The sequence below is a fragment of the Cimex lectularius genome, unplaced genomic scaffold (genome assembly GCF_000648675.2).
Source record: "Cimex lectularius strain Harlan isolate CLEC.00 unplaced genomic scaffold, Clec_2.1 scaffold1, whole genome shotgun sequence".
In the NCBI taxonomy this organism is placed as follows: Eukaryota; Metazoa; Arthropoda; class Insecta; order Hemiptera; family Cimicidae; genus Cimex; species Cimex lectularius.
The window spans coordinates 3,531,775-3,548,770 of NW_019392813.1; the positions used below are offsets into that span (position 1 = coordinate 3,531,775).

The 16,996-nt window shown below is 37.6% G+C and overlaps 1 pseudogene; it reads right to left on the minus strand.

Annotated features, from left to right (window-relative positions):
* Window positions 1-12,403: 12,403 nt before the first annotated feature.
* On the minus strand, window positions 12,404-12,508 carry LOC112127394 (annotated as a pseudogene).
* Window positions 12,509-16,996: the final 4,488 nt, after the last annotated feature.

Below are 16,996 nucleotides of genomic sequence, written 5' to 3' on the forward strand. Positions count from 1 at the left end.
CTTTGAGAAAGTATTAAAAACTATCAAATTTTCTATGTAAGAGATCAGATGACCTAGGATAGGCCTTTTCGAACTCGTCAATCAAGTAGGCAATTCTTTATTCTTTCTTCGTACGTCTCTTTGAGATAAGAGTTTAAAAAAATGCCAAATTGGTTGAGGAGCCAGAGGATCTTGGTAAAGGCTTTTACGAGCTCTTCAGGTGATTTGGCAAGGCTTTTATATGCTTTTTTCTTTGCCTCTCCTTGATAAACGATCAAAAATTGCCATATTTGCTAAATAGGAGATCAGATGACCTAGAGTAGGCTTTTTCGAACTCCTCAATCGATTTGGCAATTTTTTATTTTGTCTTCGTACCTCTTTTAGGGATAAGAGTTTTAAAAAAAACAAATTCGTTGAGGAGCTCAGAGGGTCTTGGGAAAGGCTTTTTCGAGCTCTTCAGGTGATTTGGTAAGGTTTTTTGTCATTTCTTCTTTGCCTCTCTTTGAGAAAGGATTAAAAATATTTGTTTAATAGGAGATCAGATGACCTAGGATAGGCCTTTTCGAACTCTCAAACGACTTGGTAATTTCCTATTCTTTTTTCGTTCCATTCTTTGGGATGAGATATGAAACTGCTTAGTGCTTAAGGAGCTTTAAAAGGTCGTTCCAAGCTCCATTGACACCCTCAGCCAATTTGGCTTTTTATTAAGGAAGAAATAGAAGAAAGGATATGAAAAACTGCCTGGCTGGCTGAGAACCACTGACGAACTCGAAAAAGTCGAAACAAGTAAATAATTGTGCCTGATATTGTTAATCCGGTCAATTCCTTTGTTGAATATCCGCTGTTCGCCAATTTGCCGGTCGCCTATCTTTCAATCTCACCAGAATAACAGGAGATGTTTTAATGTATTTCTTCTGCTCCTTTTAATGGAAACATTTCGACACTCGGATTTGTTTTTTCTCTCTATTTCCCCTCCAACATTTATCTAATGGATTTTTTGAACAATCTGAATAAGGGATCAGCTCGAATGTTTATCTTGAGGGACGGGGACTCGTTCCAGGGGCTGGTGAGTCCATGAGTGCTGATCCAACGCAGAATTCGTCGGCCTTTGTTTATAAAGAAACGTGTTTTAGGCCCATCATGAAACATTTAAAATAAATTGTTAGTTAATTTTAATCATCATTTTTAATCATCTATAACCAATCCTTATCACCAGCACAATTTGCAGACACATGGCGATATCTGCTTGGGAAAGAAACTTGACAGAAAAACATCGCGCATTGCTTTAAATGCGCATATTAAATTAATTAAATTCATAAAAACCTAGTCGGTACGTAGGAGCCGATCGGTTATAAAATCTTACTGCAAAGATAACGGTTTTTCTTTACAACGGTATATGGAAAAACGTCCATATACATTAAAACTGTGCCTGTTTAACGTATGTGTGATAAAACTAATAAACATAATTTTCCCAACATATATTAAAAGAAATTCAATACTTTTAAGAGCTATTGTACTGTTGGAAACAATTCCTTCGTTAAAGCATATGTTTAAATTCATTATTACGTGTTATTGTTATTTTACGATGTACATCGTAAACCTATTTTCACAGAAACATTCCATGAAACAAGACTGTTCCCACCAACTGTCAATTTTACACATTTTTATTGGTATTTCTTATTTTAGTATGACTCTAGTTTTGTATGTTTAATTAAGTTCAAAATTTTATTTTATTTCGGATCATTTGTGCTTCTCTTCTTAACATTGCAGTACATTTTTATTTCATGTTTGGACTTTTTCGAGCTTCTCTGATCTCAGCCAATTTAGCAGTTGTTTTACTCTTTGCGAAACTTCTACTTGCTATTCTGAACTCCTCAGCCAATTTGTAATTTTTTTTCCTTTCTTCTGTTCCTCACTTGGTAAGGGGAAAACTGCCAAATTGGCTGAGGAAAAGATCAGAGAAGCTGGAAAATTCCTTTGCACAGTTTTCTGCGCTCCTCAGCCAATTTGGGAGGTTTTTTAATCCTTTCTTCCACCACTCTCTTTGAGAAAGGATTTTAAAAAACTTCCCAATTGGCCGACGAGTTAAGGAGAATCTGGGAAGGCCTATTTAGCCACTTGGGCAGTTTTGTATTATTTTTTCGTTCTTCTGTTTGAGATGGGATTAAAAAATTGACAATTTGGTTGAGGAGCTCAAAGGGGTTGTGGAAAGTCTCTTCGAGCTCCTATCAATTCTTCCTTACCCAATTTAGTAGTTTTTTAATTATTTTTTCGTTTCACTCTTTGAGATGGAAGGTTTTTTAGCCTTTCTTCTATTTCTCTCTTTGAGTAAAGGTTAAAAATTTGCCATATATGTTGAGGAACTAAGACTTAGCTTGCAAAGACTTTTTCAAGCTATTCAGCTAGCTTGGCAAGGATTTTTATGCGTTCTTCTATTCTTCTCTTTGAGAAAGGATTAAAAAACTGCCACATTGGCTGAGAAACTCAGATGGGCTTGAAAATGATTACCGAACCATACGTAAAATAAAAATTGTAGAGTGGAATAAAGCGCGAATTCCACACAAAATAAACAGCCAAAAAGTAAGAAAACAATAGAAAACTTAATGATTATTTGGAGGTCGTGAGATGCGGTCTGGTGTGACGTAGGTTTTAGAAAACCATTTTCTTTATCGTGCCAACGTTTCGATCTTTGTTGAGATCATCTTCAGGGCCTGGGATTTATAAGCATTGTTTAAATTTTACAAATAGGATAGGAAAAAATGAATTTATACAATGCTAGAAAATTTTATATTTAAAAAACTAAACACTACACAGTCAACTTAATTTTAATTAAGCTTTTTCTGAAGATCGCAAAGACAAGCAAATTTTTCGGATTATAATGATTTCAACTAGTTAATCTCAATAATAACGAAAAATCGTTATTATATAGTACTAGAAATCCTGCGCAACTTTACCCTGAACGCTGTTGTGATACCTATTCCCACAAAAAGAAAACGTTAGAAACAGACAAAAATACAGACCTATTTCACAGTCTATATTTGCAAAAAAAATTTGAAAACTGATTAAAATCAGGCTTATTCTCTTTTAGCAAAAAAAATATAATATAAACTGTAAATAATTTGAATTCCTAAGAGAAAAGAGCATTAAGACTGAACTAATTCACTACTTTCGTGGACCGCTTGACCAATTAATACATGACAATTAATTAAGGTTTTTAGTTGAGATGAAAAAACGTTATTGGCACGAGAGGGATTCGAACCCACGACCTTCGGCTAGATACGCCGCTGCTCTACCACCTGAGCTATCGTGACCTCAGCTCAGGTGGTAGAGCAGCGGCGTATCTAGCCCAAGGACGTGGGTTCGAATCCCTCTCGTGCCATTACCTTTTTTTTCTTCTCAACTAAAAACCTTAATTAATTGTCATTAAGACTGAACGTTTTGTCACTGGTCTATAAAGATGTGAATGCTGATAAGAAGGTAGCAGGTCTATTTTTCAATATAACCAACGAATTCGCTAGATCACCAAATATTAATCCAAAAACTATAAGATTCGGGATCAGGGTTTCTTTACACAGGTTCCAATCTTACTTGACAAAGCGTAAGGATAAGTAACGCTTTAAGTTTACCATGGGTCTGTCCTGGGTCCTATCCTTTTTTCCTATAAATCAATTATTTATTCTTCATATCCTAAAAGGTACCCTAACAGCTTCTGCAAACTTGTTTGTCGAATATTCCGGTGGTATGTCTATGGATGTATGATGATAATAGATGGCTCGATTTTTTTTCAAATTTGACTTTTATTGTCTGTATAAATATACAATTTGTATGCTTTGCTAATCATAGATAAACCCAAATTATATTGCGTTGCTACGTTGTACTGATTCTTCACTCTGACCATATACAGGTTTCACAAGATTCCTCAAAGCTATTATTGACCAAAAGCAGTTTTGATTAAAATTATTGAGTCTTGAGATTTTTAGGGATATTTCGATCTTACTATGATTATTACGTAAGTATATTAAATAATTATAAAAAAAGTCAAATTATTTAAGTCAGAGTAGCAGGCTGTTGTTTAAGTATAATTTTATCTCTATCTGTATTTTTGCATATGTGTAATAGTATATTTTTTCTTCAATTTTTAATGTATCAAATTAACTTTTATTTATTAATATATAAATAGCTCCTATATTCAAACTGGTGCTGAAATTTTCACCTTTTGGGCAAGTACAAACTCAAGGGTTCTCTATAATCCAAAATCCTTGGTCCAGAGTTGTTAAGAAAAAAATTAAGCTTTCTAAAACGATATTTTTAGAAGGTATAGACGCTAGGTTTCTAAATGGTCAATGTATGAAGGATTTAATTTTTTTTTCAATTAATTAATATTTATGAAAGGTATTGGTTGAGATAAAAAAGTCAGCGCCACGAGCGGGATTCGAATTCACGACCTTCGGCTAAATACGCCGCTGCTCTACCAGTTGAGCTATCGTGACTTCGATCCACTCAGACTCTAACTTCCCATCTCAACCTCACCTCTCGAATTTTCCCTCCTTTTTGCCATTTTGAGAGGTGAGGTTGAGATGGGAAGTTAAGTGTTCAAGTGGATCGAAGTCACGATAGCTTATGAAGTCTCAAGTGGTTAGAGCAGCGGCGTATTTAGCCGAAGGTCGTGGGTTCGAATCCTGTTCGTGGCGCTGACTTTTTTATCTGAACCAATACCTTTCATAAAGATTAATTAATTGAAAAAAGTTAATTGGTCAATCGGACCACGAACTGTAATAGATTTAATTAATCCTCTAATCGTGAAGACGTGATTCCTCGAGCTCACGAGTCGATTTATTTATCCAAAAGGAGAAATAAAGTTTCTTCGTTTGTTTATAAGGCGTTGTAAGCCGTCAGGCATAGGCAAAAGTTAGCAAATAAGTGCCAGTTCCGTTAAGCAAATATTTGATGTTCCGTTCCTCGGCCCGAGTCGGTACAACAGGTAGATAAAAAAAGGCCACGATTCATTTTTTTTTTTTCTCTCTCGGGGGTTTTTATCTCGTTTGATCCACCCTGTAATTGATTACGAGGGTGGCCGACAATTTGGGATGAAAGCGATGACAAGGGCTGTCAGGAAGGAAAAAGGCCCCGAAGGGATTTTGTAATGACAGGCTTCACCTAAGAAAATTTCCCCGGGCTATTTTGATAATGACTGTGGGAATATAAACGGAAACCGATCAGAAATAAAAACCCAAATAAATACCCAAAATACACGGGGCTTTTTGTTCAATTAAACAAAAAACATTAAAGAAATATCTTCATTCCTGTTTGTACTATAAATTTTTCTGATATATCTCTGCAAGTCTACTTTTTCGATATTAAAGAAATCCCTAGATTAATTTTATAAATGAGTATGGAATGAAACCTCATACGAAACTATCGATATCAAAATTAATATTCGAAAGTCTGAAATCTGTTTTCATGCTTTCACTTAGAAATGTAAGATCGATTTTGGATTGAAATCCTTGGGTATTTTTTTTCAATCACAATCATCAACTTTCAAACTGGTAGCCTTAACGTAAAACACGGCCATTATTTGGATTTAAACAATCCTACTTTCCTATAGCATTTTTTTTAACTTCTCGACCGGATTACTTTCTTTTCTCTGATTTCAATGGGACCGCTACAAGATTGGACCGCAGACCGCTGATATTATTAGCTTGTTTTGACAGTGAGTTTTTCTTTTCTCTTCTAAATATAGGAACGATTCATCTATTATCTTTTCATTGTTCGGACGACTTATTTATAAGTTGGGATCGCTCAGGTATGACTGGCTTACGGAATCTGATGGACAGTGGTTTGGAAAACGTACCCAATTAAAGATAAACTAAGTTTAACCAAGTAACGGCCTTCCTAAGCCCAATATGCAAATCTCTCGGTACTGGACCGTAACCAGCTGGAACCATCTGAAGATTAAGACATCCGCTAATCTGAAAACTTGTTGTTATATTTAATATGCTTGGTAATGCCCCCTTATTAGAAACAATATATTCGAACATTATTCATAGTTTACAAACTGACAAACCTGAGTTCTTCAATTAACATGGCGTAAGGTGTAAATTCGCCAGAGTCAAATCTAGTAGTGATCAAGTTTCGATCGGTTTTTTGACCCTAGGCAGTAGACTTGAAAAAAGACCCAGGCAGGCGACAAGCCTCAGCCGCAAGCACCGGGAGGCATCCGAAGGTTGTATCAAGTTACACAAGTTTTTGTCAGTTATAAAATAAAACAAATACCTTTTCAAAAGTGTGGAAGAAAACCAATTAAAACTTATGGAATGGATCAAACCCTCGAATCGGAGAGTAAACTCGCCCAGCGAGGCCTCGTGCGTCCACCATCTGTTGGGAACCTCAGAAGTTGATGCAATGGATATTAGTTGAAAGTTATTATTAGTCGCAGATTAGTAGTGGAACAGAAGGATGAGGTCATATCAAAACTTTGTACATAAATATTCGTAGTCTCGTGAAATCGATCAGTTCAACAACTCGAAGACGAACAGCCAACTTTAAATGTGTCCCTCTTCGTCCATTTTCCAAAACTTTTGTTATATCTTAATTTTTTTTTAAACCATAAAATTTATTTCAATAAGAAAATATGTTTTAGTTGAGCTTAGTGGCTGTGGGACTAGCATAGAGTTATCACCCGTCAATTATACCCCATGGATTAATTGGGTTAATATACAGCAATAAAGATAATTGATGAAATCGCTTAGCCACATTTTTGGAAAAGAAACTAAATCAATTAAAGTAGGAGATGCTTAACACACAAAAAATAAACTTTAATTGCCAAATTTACTATCATCGTTTTGATCAATTTAACTAAATAACGTTTGGTTACAATTTTTCATCCGCCATTTTCTGAAGATTCTGCGTGAAGATTATCTTTCTTTTTTAACAACGTTTACCCTTTTCGCTTCCATTTAAACCTGGGTGGTCTTTCTTTCCTGTAGCTTAGTGAGTTTAACTTTTTTCCCCTCGATTTAATAGACGGAATGAACAGTTTCGTGTTGAGGGGTCCTTTATTTATTCCGACCCAAATTCTGTCGTTTTATTCCTTCTTTTGTTTGATGTACGAGGCTGGATTTTTTTTTTTTTTTTTTTTTTGGTACTCGAAGTATATTTTTACTCCTTGGTGTATCTTTATCCTGGTTTTTTTTTCAGACCCCCAATTTTATTCAGTTCTTATAAAATATTTGACGCTATGTTTCCCTTTCACGATATTTTTTTTTAATTTACTACTCTAGAATTAAGTACAACTAGCAAATACAATTGTGATAGAGATATAATATAACTCCAGTTGACTTGTTTTTTTTTTCTTGTTTTTTTTTTAATCGAGGGCTCGCTACAGCAGAGGTCATATACACCCTCAGGGTGCCGGTGTTTTTGAAGAAAAAGGCCCTTTTGTAAGTATGTCGGGTTCGAATCCAGCGGCCCTGCATTCGAACCCGGGACCTTTACCTTGCAGTGATGACCGCCGTGTCAACGCCAAACCTTTGCTGCCACTGACGCCCCAGTTGACTTAGTATTGTTTTGAGCGGAGAAGTATTCAGTAGTGACTCCAACATAAGTAAACCTAAGCATTCAATTCTCACTTGCTATCTCTCAAGATGAGATCACGAGGTCATCGGCGTTGTGGACTATCATGAAATGTGGCTGAGGAAAGTTGGGTTTCTAAGGGATTGGGAAAACAGTGGAATTTGTTGAATCTCTATTTGATGACGTGGAAAACAAAAGGAATGTTGAGGTCGTTGTGAAGGCTACGATTGGACACATAGAAAGGAGCTTTTGCAATACAACGGAAAGTTTTGGACTGGGAGGATCTTTTTAAAGGTATCTGACTTTTGATACGAGTTGGACGCTTTGGCTGAGCCCCATATTTGCGTACAGTAAGTCCATGTCAGTTTGAGTAGTACTGTTAAGGGATAGTTTGAATTGTATGTTTAAGAGTCGAAAGAGAAGTTTGTATCAAAATTGTAATGTACAGTTATTAAGTATATATTAGAAGATGTAGTATTCTTTTGTAGTTAATTGATCCTTTTGATCTCCCTAGCACTGTAGCCACAACCTCAGCCTAACAGTTGCATGTTGCTCAAAGGTTATATGAATTCTAGTACTTGGTTTTTTCGGTCTAGAAGCCATATGTGAACCAGCTGGCAGTGACTGGGATCCCTTTTCCCAGTCTGCTCTACTCTCTCGTTCCTCTAAAGTTTTAGTTCCCTTTTTGTATCCTCCATCGCGGAATAGATCCAAACAAAACAAAAGGAGAAGTGGATAAACTCTAGCGGTGCTAGACACAGTAAACTTATGATGAAACAACCCTCAATGTGCCCTGGAAAATCTTAAAAGGGGTTACACTGTCAAAAAAATTCTCATAAGATCAGACAGCCAAGCAGCTATTAAAGCATTAGCATGAAAGAATCACATCAAAATTAGTCAGTGAATGCATTCAAAATCTCTAAAACCTGGGGAAACACAACAACCTGATGATATCTTGGGTGCCAGGGCACAGGGGAATTTTGGGTGACGAGAAAGCAGACAGACTGGCCAGAGGAGGATCTGCAAGACCATACATAGGCCCCGGACCTATTCTTGGCATAACAAAAACAAATGTAGAATCCTCCATCGCAGAATGGATCCAAGCAAAACAAAAGGAGAAGTGGATAAACTCTAGCGGTGCTAGACATAGTAAACTTATGATGAAACAACCCTCACCGAGACTGTCAAAAGCATTGCTGCAATTGGAGAAGGCCAAACTCAGAGGAGTGGTAGTAGGACTACTAACCGGTCACTGGCATCTGAGAAAACATCTACACAACATGGGTATATACAGGGATGATCCCATTTGCAGATTATGTAATTAGGAGGAGGAAAAAGCCACCCATATCATCTTCGAATACGAAGCAGCAGCTCAATGAAGATTTAACCTAACGTACGGAAAAAACTTAGGGAATCAAATTGCAGCAGTGACAGTCAATGACCTGATACTACTAAGGAGACGGATTGAGTTTATTGGACTGAATTAAGGAACTAGGATGGTACAATAAGCCAGAAGGCTCCAGTGCCTGAGGAGCGCAAACCCCGCTTCCTAATATCCTTTTTACCATACCATACCATGGGTAGGCTATTGAAGCTTGTCCCTGCATTAGCCGTGATGTGTAGCTTCTTCGTTAGGAGGGCTTCCACGGTAACCCCTCTCATTGCTCAAAAATGACCAGGCATTCTAGCCTCTGGGAAGTACTGAGGATCTTGATGTAACGTCTTCTTGTACCAAACCACCGATCTGTAGCTTATTATAGGTAGGAAAATCTTTGGATATAGTCCTCAGCTCTTCCCACAAAGGCGTTTACATCTACCAATGGTGATTGAGCGTACTTGGCTCGTCGCAATTTAACGGCCTTTGGTCAGAGTCCTTAGAGCTCTGACACACGGCTGGAAATAAAAATGCATCACCGTCAGCATCACTACGCCTCGGGCTAAACACATTTGGCCAAATTCAACCTGGGCTTAATGCTTTAAACAACGAAAAGACATTGAACTTAAGTAAAAAATCGAAATATTTTTTAAGAAAAGTAAAAAAAAAAAGTGTATACTGAAAAAAACCTGCATCCGATACACTTTCTGTTTCTTTTCAATTTGGCTATTTGTAGGTGAATTGAACATTTTCGTTCTCTCTGAAAATAAGGATGAGTCCTAAGTCTGAAATTTGCCTTGACAGTGCTTTAACATCAAGAAAAATGGTTATGATTATGCTGATCATTATAATTGATTGAATTGATCATTGAAAACCGTTATGACCGAACTTTTACTTATATTTACTTATCATGTAGTTTCTACTCGAATGTTGATCCGAGAAGTCCGTCAAGAAGTTCAAGGGACCCCACTGGTTCTAATGATAATTGTTCCGAGCAAAAAGTGCTTGTTGACTGTGAAATTATCCGACTTTCCTCACAAGAAATTGTCAAGTCAGTTCCACCGATTGCTATCGGGCTAATGGGTGGCCGATTTGGAGAAACCCATTTTTCTCCAGGCTCCAAATCGAACTTGACGACCAGAAGAACCGCACCGCGCGGGGTGACTCAGAAGATGAGACCGGGATAATTTTAGAACACGCATGGTGCGGTGGTTTTCAAGGATGGAGGGTCGCGGGTCAAGGTGTTGGAAATAAGAACCGGACGTTCATCATGCTAAGCCCGAGGAGGAATCTGCGTCCTGGCCTTTTTTAAAATAGCCTATTGACTTTTTTTCATTGCATCCTTTTTATTTTATCCGACATATGAAAACTAGCACTTTAGATAATCCGTGACGGTTTTCACATCCTGTCTTGAACCAGGATGCGACTAAATGTATTGTTTTACTGTACTTATCTTTCTCTTCCCAGTTAAAACTTAAAAAATTAAGTTCTAATCCTTAATCCTAGTTTAATCCCAGTAGACCAACTTTTTCGGTTTTCCCTCCACAGCCTAGAAATGAACCCGATGTAATCTTTCTTTTTTTTTAACTTGGAAATTAATACGGACCTACTTTCAATACTGGCTAATCTAACAAGGGAATGATTCTTATTCCTGTTCAAATAGGAAAATCCTCGGGGAAAAAGGGTAATTAATGCAATTAATTATCATATGAGAAGTATGTTGATACATACCAGATTACAAGAAATCTCTCCCCCATTTCTCACGTACTTCTACCATTTTCTCTCTCGTATCTTGCGAGGGGAAAACAAACGGGCCAGCATTTTCAAAGAGCGTTCCCTTTTTCGTGTCAATCGCTTCTGAAGAGTAAGTAGATAAGCGCTGAGTGGCGCGCCCCGTTCATCAGCCTCCTGTCACAGCCTCGTTCATTTTCCGCGGATTCCCAAAACTAAGGCTTTTTTGTCATGATTTAATTAGTCTTACAAAATCATAAATTAATGATTTGATTATAGATATGTTGATGATATAGACTTAGCTTGTTTTTCTGTCTAATTATGACATATATTCACAGTGTTGCCCACAGTGTTGCCCAACCAAGGAATGAAGGGAAACAATGTCAAATATTAATTATTTAAATTAATAAAATCGAAACGGAAGAAAAATCAAAAGTAGAACTAATAGACAAACAAGGGCGATATCATGAAATAAACACACGTAATTATAACTTCTTTTTTTGGCATTATTTAATTCGATTGGACTTGCAGAGCCATAAAGTAATGAGCTGATTGGATAAAAATTTATACCATAAAACTGATAGTAAATATTACTATTAATTCTAAATTAATGGATTCACAAGTAAATCTATAATTGCATTTATTGCGAAACCTAATCAAAAATAATTTATCAGAAATATTTTGGTGGCGTGGAGCTTTCATGTTCCTTCCTCACTGATAGGTAAAAGTTGGATGAAAATGGAATGAACTTGACCCGACCGCGACGGCGAAATTACCATTCGCTTCCACAGTGGGCTCGTTAACTAGAAAAGATTTCAAGTGAGATGCAGCTCAAATTACACTCTTGGATCTTGCCTCGGATTCTTGCAAAACCGAGCGGGTCGCTTTGCAAGACGGATATAAACTTCTGTTAAAGTCTGAAGTGTAGACAAAGCGGGTTTTCCATCTTGATTAATTTATTCGATTGATTGACCTCTGGATAGGAAATAACCCATGAAAGTTAATTATTTATTTTAGAAGTTTGCGTTCTTCAAGAATTGTTAAAGAGATCTTTTACACAAGATAAGGTTTTAACGTTATCTTTAATATTGTCCGTTTATTGTAATAACGTCCATCTTCGAAGATATGCTTCCATCCAGCTATGGTCATTCGATTTTGGTCTATGTGGAACTACCTGACCTCTGCTTCTTATACACCGTGTGGTTGTGATGATACATACTTAAATACCCCAATTCAAGCAGGTTTTCTGACGTTTCAACCTTATCGGAATAAACGTGAGATATTGTGTCTGCGAGGTGATGAATTTGAAATTGTATCTTTGGAAATATTAATACAAATGAAAACGGAATACCGGGTGTTGTTGAGATGAGTTGCTCGACAGACAGGTGAGGGTATTTTCATTACGCCCTTGAGCTAGAGTCAATCACGCCGGCTCAAGGGAAGATAACTAAAGACCTGGAAGCTCTACCCGGGAGCAAACTGCTGACTGCAATATATATGACGATATGTCCCACTGAAATGACTTTAAGCCATGGGGTACAGGTGCCCAAAGAGTAAAACAGTATACTTCGGCGAAGTTAGAATGTCGGCAACCTTTGTGCCAACGATGCTTGATAATCCGATGTCATGCACGTGAGCGATACACCATCATCATTGGTCTGTCTGTGTGCTATTTTGCCAAACGTGTTTTTTTTGTATGTTTGTACAATAGACACTTAAAAAACCGAAACGAGTCTTACATACAAAACCAATGAAATTAGGTAGACTAGGTTGGCCTATAAGGTATTCGACTATTGTAGCCGGATTTTGTTAAGATCTACTACAGAAATGATCCTGTAGAAGTATGATCTTGATGAGTATGATCAGCTATAACGATGATATGACACCTCAATTGGGTATCAGCATCTCCTCCCCTCTTGGCAATAACACCAACGTTTTTCAGGCGGAAATCTGGGTCATTAATGTGTGTTGTAGAACACTTATGGAAAATAAAATTAATGGAAAAGTTATTAGAATTTTTCCTGACAGTCAGGCTAGTCTTAGGTTAAAGAAAGATTTGTTAACCCTAGACTGGTGGAGGCGTAGATCAATAGGATCTCTTCCAGGTTTGAGAAAAAGGTAACCCTTACTTGAATACTAACACATAAAGTACACCATGGCAATGAAGAGGAGGATAGCCTGGCCAAATAAGGCTCTAATACTGTGTTTGTCGGGCCACATCCTTCAAAGGTCTAAGGCTGCCTGTTCCTATGTCCGTTTCCGGACTTACACAGGATGGTCGTGCAACCATATGCCCCTGAAGGCCCAACCCTCACGTCACCAGGCGTTAGCCACGGCTGCAGCCGTGCCCAGGATGGACCAAGGGGAGATGCCTATACTAATAGTATATATACAATATGCAATAAACTACAGTATGTTTATATATACAATTAAATCTAATTTATCACTGATACTTAGATTAACACTTACATTGATACTTATTCGTCACTGTTGGGTGGTGTTGGCCATCTTTTATTGTCAACACCTGATACACAAAGCGTTTGGTGGCCGCGAATCCTTCCTTTGACATTATCGCACTGGATATGGCTCGGACGTCACACTCTATGGAGCACGTTTTCCTTAATCATCTGCTTCTTGCAGCAGAATAAGCCGGGCACTCCGAAAAAGTGGTCTGGTGTCTCTTCAGAACCGTTAGAGCACTGAAGGCACTCCGCCGTGTTCCGCATGCCGAATTTACACAAATACGTCCCAAGATCACCATGCCTCGTGAACATTTGATTCATATAATGGTCTGTTACGACATATTTACGTTTTAGTCTGTCACTTATTGTCTATGCTGATGGGTACGACGGCCTTTGTCGGTTTCATCCCATCGTCTCTGCCATCGCGTAATTGTGTCCAGTTGAATTCTGTTGATAATGTCTTTCTTTTCCGCCGGTTCTATTCCTTGCGTTTCTTCTTAGATTCTACGCTGTTTTTCAACTTCTAATATAATTGGGATTACTCCGGCAATTACACAGAGAGCTTCCATAGGAGCAGTACGGTATGCTCTAGTGATTTTTAGAAGTATTTTTCTCTGCGCTTTTTCTAACGTTCTTCGTTGGGCTGATGCTACAGCACTTGCCCATATTGGGCATGAATACAAGATGACTGACGCATAGACAGCCATGGCTATTGTTTTTCTTTGACGAAATCGAACACCCCATGATGGTCCTGTTAATGCATTCATACGACAGATGGTCGTTGATATTCTATCTTTTACTGCCTCTATATGTTTCTTAAAACGCATGTCTGCTCCTATATTAAGTCCTAGGTACTTGGCTTCTTGGCGGTATTGTTCTTAACTGTCGGGCCACAACCGGTAGTACCACACTCTATGAGCACTGCGAAATAGAGTATTAAAAACTGGGGTATGAAATAGTTCCTTAAGGAGTGGAATCTATCCCCCGGACACAGGCAATCGAAAGATTTTGTTAAGGTGATCAAACCAGCAGAATCGAAATGGCTATTCACTATCTCAAGGAAGGGAATTAGGAGGCTGATACGTATCCTGACAGGCCACTGCCCACTGAGAAGACACCTATTCGTAATGGGTATCCTACCAGATCCCTTTTGTCGTTTTTGTGAAATAAAAGAAGAAACGGCAAGGCAAATGCCTCGCAGAGTGTGATAGGTATACTAGGTCTTGATTTGAAATCTTTGAAGGAGCGGTCATCACCAAATCTCTCCCTGAGATAAATTGTTGCAAAATCTTGGAGTTTGTGAACAAGTCCAAGAGATTTATGCAGGACACGTGAGCCGACCAAGTCCTGGACCTTTTAGGGATGGGGTACGAGCCTACCCAGGCGGTCTTGGTCGCCCACCCTGCGTAATATAACATATAACATGACAGTACATCATTCCTGAAGATGGTCTGACCATACGCTGCGTACAAATATGTCAGTTGTCCTCGATAAACCGAAAACCTATCAACTACACTACAGTTTATCACAACATATAGAAAATGCTCGTAATATACATCCTAAAATTAAATTTTAACAATAATCTAGACATTTGTCTAGGTTTGCTACCTCCAGCAAGTATAGGCAGACCAGGAAGATTGGAAAGTTCTTCACCTTGAATTCACTATAATGTTCCAAACACAAATGAAGCATTAAAGGAACAATTTACCCCATGATTAACTATTGATATTCGTCCAAGATGTCAAGACATTTGACTAATTCCTGTAGACGGTTTGGTCATACAATGTGTCCTATGTTTTCCGTTGTCCTCAAAACTAAAGCCTTTTATTTGGCAACGACAGACCAAAAAAATATGATCGTACTGAATTCCAGTAGATCTGATAATCAACAAATCACAGTTTCTCACAATTAAGGCTAATACCATTATTATACAATAGCACTAAGTAATATTAAAAAGAATGAATTAGAATCGAGTGGGCCGTGGTGGCCGATGGTGGTCATGGGTTCAAATCTCGGCATAGGACTTGGAATTTTATTTGAGATTAATTTGGAAAAAAATAATCGTTAAGCCCTTCTCTTCGACAGACAATAAAGACAACCAGAAAATCACAAATCATCATTCATCACCTCCAAGGCTCTCATATTTCTCAATAAATGAAATATTAAAATTTAACTGTTTGGTTACATGAGGAAACCAATGAATAAGACATACTTATATAACGTGACAACAGTTTTATCAGAAAAGTCATAAAAACTTCGGATAACCGATAAACAATTGCCCAAATTTGGATTATTTTTTAAACATTTCAAATCAGCGGTTAAACCATTTTGACATACTTTTTCTAGAGTCGTGTGAGCGGCGAATTCGAAGTAGTTTTGTTGATTGTAGACGCGTGCTTTTGTCTAGTAGATAAGACAGCCTAGGTAGGGTCCCGTAGGGCTTCTGTCCGTTATGGGTGGATGCCCTGAACCTTGTTCCCGTTTAAAGCTTGACTTTCGAATTTATCGAACCATCTCCCCATATTTGCCGCATTGGGTGTAATGTCAAGTAGTAAACTTGTATTAAGAGGCATTATATTTAATTTAAAAAAACAGTGTACAAGTTCGTGGTCCACTTGACCAATTAATATCTTTCAATTAATTAAGGTTTTTAGTTGAGATAAAAAAGTCGGTGTCAGGATAGCTCAAGTGGTAGAGTAGCGGCGTATCTAGCCGAGGGTCGTGGGTTCGAATCCCGCTCGTGACAATGACTTTTTTTATCTCAACTAAAAACCTTAATTAATTGTACAAGTTGTTGATCTATAATTCAATTATTCAGGCGTGTTAAAACAAAACTTTTAATACTTCTGTTTATTCTCGCTCGTTTACGTTTTTATCAAAATGGAAAAACAGAACTTTTATCAATCAACAATGCCTATGTCGAGTCTTCGATAAATGTTGATAGATTCTGAAGGATATGAAAAATTACCAACTTGATAATCAGTGGGGATTTGATATTGCTTTATATGCGTTCGATGTGAAAAAATACTTGCGTAAGAAGAATAAAGACTTGAAATCGTTCAATAACTGTGACGATATTGTCTTTCTTCCAGACCACAAATATGTTTACGACCCTACGTGCTAACTCATACTGATATTTTTCACGGTACCGCGTTAAGACTTAACTAGAGCAAGAAAAAAAGAAATCGTAGAAGGTCGGACCTCAAACCGCGTTTTAACCCATAAAAATATCCAAAAACCGGCCAATATGCACTGAACCGAACTGGGCCGTCTTTACGCACGATCAATCCGGGAATATTTGGCAAAATCGGACACCTCATACGGCACCTTCCCTCAAAGCCGTTTAAAAAAACCGCCGGCTTTTACTCACGTCCTTTTATTTTTCCGATTGGGTTGATATCAGGAAAAAAAAACAGATTAAAGCAGATCCTTGGTTCATAAAGAAATAATTAAATAAATTATCATCCAACAATATTCCCTGCCACACAACTTTTCTAGCATTTACACAAATCCCCAACCTGGTCTGCATAGAGATGAATATCTAACAAGTAATAAAAATATTTTTCTTTTTTTTAAATCCACACCTATTTTTAACAGCTTCAACAGAGTTCAAATATTTTCCTTATCGGACATATTACATCGAGAGTTGCAAAACGAAGACACCTTGGGAATGCGGAATTACTCACCATTCCGTCCCAGGACAAACAGGAATCGAGAGAAAAGAAGAAGCGAATCTCTTGCACGCAATGGAGCTGCCACTCTGCCGACACGACACGAAAACTTCTGTAAGTCTTCCTTTCGCTTACAAAGAATCTTAATTGGGGTAAAAAAAACATTCATAATAGAACGGGTAAAAGGAAACAGAAATATCATAAAA